The sequence below is a fragment of the Nothobranchius furzeri genome, chromosome 5 (assembly GCF_043380555.1).
Source record: "Nothobranchius furzeri strain GRZ-AD chromosome 5, NfurGRZ-RIMD1, whole genome shotgun sequence".
NCBI lineage: Eukaryota > Metazoa > Chordata > Actinopteri > Cyprinodontiformes > Nothobranchiidae > Nothobranchius > Nothobranchius furzeri.
In genome coordinates, this window is record NC_091745.1 from 2,313,712 (window position 1) to 2,317,996 (window position 4,285).

Sequence of the window (4,285 nt, forward strand, 5' to 3'; positions counted from 1 at the left end):
TCAAATACTTCTGGGAGTCAATTCAGAAAGGAAGCCAGTGTAGAGGCGATGATGGAGGAGGAACAGAGCAGAGAGAGACTGCACCTCGCTCTGCTGCGTTTATTCCTCCAATGCTCAATGAGATGCTTAATTTGGTTCTCTCCTGGAAAGCTCCTGTGCCATAAAAATAAATTGAGATAATAAAACGGGAGACATGCAGGCTTCTCAAAACAGTCCGTCTGGGATCTCTCATCCTGTTTTATTCTGGGGTGGATGAACTAGTGATGAACGCTCTTGCAGGAATGATCCAACCTCGGTTATTCGGTCATCTTTAGTTCTTCCTCCATCGGACAGACAAACAGCCTCCCCCGCTGTTAAAACTCTAATAATCTGTTCCGGGGCCGTGTCGGTGCAGATGTGGCTCAAAAACAGATCAGATGAGATTTCTTATATTTCGACCATCTAATGCGTATTTAAAATAGGAAGCGACTGCGGCTGACGAACAATAAAAAGGAAATCCACATACAACCAAGAATGATTAAACAGAAGTAGGATTACGCGCCTGAACACCTCACGGAGGCTGTTAGGACAGTGGTTGGTGCAGAGATCGGCTTGTTATTGTCGCTGCGGTCTGACGCGAAGCTGTTAATGGACAACATCAAATAAAAAGTCTTACCTCGATTCCTCCAATCTCCGTATCCCTGGCTGCTCAGAGAGTCTCATTCATTCTCGTTCCTCTCCGCTTTCTGCCTCCTTCTTCTCGTCTCCCTCTCTGGTTGTCACTCGTTTTCTCCTTTCTGGTGCCGTCTTCATGCGGACGTGTAAGAATTAAAATGTATCTAAAAAAACACGCCGTAAAAAGTGGGGGCAATCCGCCCGACTAAAACACAAGAAAGGAAGGCAGTGGTGGAAAATCCTTAAGGACAGGACCAATTGTGGCGGAAAAGCGCCCGCCTGGGCATCAATATAAATAAAAGCGACGACACCATCGTCCCGGGCTGAAGCGACGATGGCATGCAAGCTGGGACAAGACTAAAAAGGACCAAAATGGTAAACTACAGAGGAGCAGGAACTAAACTGAAGTAGTAACCGTTGTCCGTCCTTGTGCATCAGAACAAACGTGCCACCCTCGCAAAACGTCTGCGTGAGACAGACTCAGACGCTGAAGAGTCTGATTTGTCTCTCCACGCTTTTCCTAAACCTGTCGACTCTGCACCTTTCTGCTGCTCCACGGTCGCAGATCACCCGTTCAAATCAGGAGACTACGCGGGACATATGAGGTTGCCGTGTGCGTCCTGACGCACAGAGCTCATCGCTATAATCTCCTTCCCCTCTAGTCAGCAGGCAGCGCACACTCTCATCAGGACCATACGCATGGCACGTTCTACCTCAGCAGCTGTGTGGGGCCTGTCACGATGTTGCAGTTATTATGTTGTATTTTGCACAAACTTAGGCGGCCTGGAGGCTATTTTATAACACTTTCTTTGGCAAACTCTAATTTTGTTTCTTTCCTTGGTGTACAACTGATGTCTGTTTAAAGAAGCATCTCAGAAAACACTTACAGTTCCCACTCCAGGACCATTTCTGAAGAAACTTGCGATGTATCTGAAAATGATGAGTTCATTGTTGTGTTCATCTCATCAAATATAAATGATTGTATTTGTATACGTTAAGTCTGTTCTCCAGTAAATTCCTTTGCTATTGCAGCTTCTGCTTCACTGAAAGGGAATATATGTCTTTGAAAAGTTGCCATACCATATAAACCTTTAGAATATTTAGAATTAAGGTTGAAAATGGGTTATGATTCAACTATAACATGCAAAATTTAAAACTTATTCAGTTTGATCCGATGGAGTGCTATACAGACTTTGTGAAATAAAAGGTGCTTAAATAAATAAATGGCCAATGTGACACGATTTGGAAGTCACCTGGAGCCATTTGGCAAAAGTTTATTTTGTAAACTCTTCATGTTCAAGTTGAATTTAATGCATCTAGTCAGATTTTTCACATTTTGTTAGACTGCAGCACCTTTGTCCTTAAGTGCTCTAACACAGCACATGCCATTATAGTCTGAGGTCAAAGCGCTCACGGTGAGAATGAACAATGCCTTGAAGGTAGCAGTCCGCTGCCCTCTGCTCTGTAACAGGTGGGTTACTAAAAAGATCATTTTTCTAGTTTTCCCAAATGAGAGACGCGGCTGCAGAATCCAGACAGATCGCTGCACTTCACTGAAGAGGTGTCATAAATTAGTGATTAAAAAATGAAACGTGGGGGGTGGGGTGTGTGTGTGTGTGTGTGTGTGTGTGTGTGTGTGTGTGTGTGTGTAGCAAAGAAACATAGCATTAAACTCTTTAGAAGAAAATACTACAAAAATGTTGGAATTGATTTGGATTTTCTTGTCCTAGACATGTTTCTTTTCAGCCTGTTCTGTTAGTAGCAGCTCTCTAAGTTGTTAGTTTTCTCCCTTAACAGAAGCCGCGTTTGTCTTATTTTGACAGTTAAGATTGATGCTACGGCTCAAAGTCGCCAACAAGTCAATTAACTTGTAGCATTTGTTGGAGAAGTCAGGCTGTTTGTATTATTTGCTTTTAAAAGAATTAGATTCATCAAAGTAGCTATTTACAATCTACAAGGAGCATACCACACAACGTCGTTATTCTGCTTTATTATGCGATCATCCGTGGGATTAGTTCAACATTTGGGCTATCGACTCTGCAACCAGTCCAAAAGCACTTCCTTAATAGTTTACAATAGCATCATTACACAGGAAAGTTAGACTATAGGGGGTATGCATGTTTAACACTCATCCAGGTGAGAATGCGATGACTCCAAAAGACGCATATTATTCTTAAGTTGCTGTCATATTTTCATGCTTATTTTTTATATATCTGGTGTTAATTACTTATTAAAGTATTTAAAAAGCACTGTGTGCTGTAGAGTAGGCGAGACATTTAGCCCCACAGCCTGAGGACACAGACGGATTCCAGAAACACGACATGGCAGCTCCTGTTAGCGCTGATCATAAATAGGAAACATTCAAACACACTCAACACGAATCCTTACAGATGTTTTTCTGCAAAAATATTATTAAAGCTGCATTATGCAGTTTTCACATATAATTTGGAAGCAGATACGTTTACATGTTCATTCAGGTTTATGGCTTTGATAATAAAGTATAGTCAAACTATTTAAGCTACACTCAAAGTCCATAAAAATAGAGCTGAATATGTTTACAGCTGAAGAATTTTCATGATTTTCTCATTTCAACATTAATTTTCACTAATCTGCATTAGGACAAATACATCTGTCCTGGGCCTTTTGGCTTGTTTGTTTTTTGTGGACCTTTTTCTTACAATGCATTTTTATGTAGTTGGTGCTTGAAATTAGGTTCAACTCATGATTCGAGATTCTGTGCAATATTCTGGCTCGATTCTTGAGAACTCCTGAAGATAAAATCCAACCATTTCTGCAGATTAAACTCCTCTTTAGGAAGACTGGACAGGGATCTTCTTCCTCTCACAGATAAATATTCATTTTTGGGTTTAAGCATTATTTAAAGTGCTGACTAAGAGAGAAATCACTACTGTGGAACTGGAAATCAAACTCCCCACTAACTACACGGAGAGACTAGACATTAGTGTTTAAAGTCCAGGAGAGGAGGGATCCGGATTGGAGGCTAGTGATGGCTCTCTTAAAGGAGCAGTTCGTTAGTCGTGTCGTTTACCTCAGAGTTGCCAGGGAGTGGAGGGGGAGTAGCGTTCCGTCGATGTCCACGAGAGCCGGGGGGGTCACTGGAGTACTCTCATTTTTCACTTTGAAGACCCATTCAAAAGATTTGATTCATTTGTGAATGTCACATGACTATTGGAGACTACCTGATGGAGCAACACATTCTCACACCCAAAGCATCAAAATATGATGCGTGTGACCACGTCTCAATATATGACGATGGACAGAGAAGAATGTGGTAGGATGACTCAACCACGCCCCATCAATGCTTCTGCAACAGTTTAGCAAAGCTGAAGGGAAGAAGCAACTGAGACAGATGAATGCCTGCATTAAGCCAAAAACCTCTGGGGGAGTTTTTCATGAGCAAATAACAACATAACATAGTCAAATGCTTAAAAGGGGGATTAGGCATAACATAGGACTAAGGAATACTCCGATCACGTGATCAGAAATTTGGCCCCATCACATAATTTTAAAAGGATCGGGAGGAAAATATTTAACCTTTTAAAAAAAACAACTTCACATTTTAAACTCATCCTGAGATAGACATTTTCTAATGGAATAGCAGTGGCTTCGT

General features: G+C 41.6%; 1 protein-coding gene across 4 annotated transcripts in view; it reads right to left on the reverse strand.

The window, feature by feature from the left end:
* The window catches only part of adgrl1a (adhesion G protein-coupled receptor L1a), a 99,861-nt gene extending 99,046 nt beyond the window's left edge, over positions 1 to 815 (reverse strand). For all 4 annotated transcript variants that reach the window (XM_054741273.2, XM_054741272.2, XM_015948442.3 and 1 more), the window contains exon 1: positions 656 to 815. The gene's annotated coding sequence lies outside the window, so the exon portion shown is untranslated. The remainder of the gene's footprint in view (positions 1 to 655) is intronic.
* Positions 816 to 4,285: the final 3,470 nt, after the last annotated feature.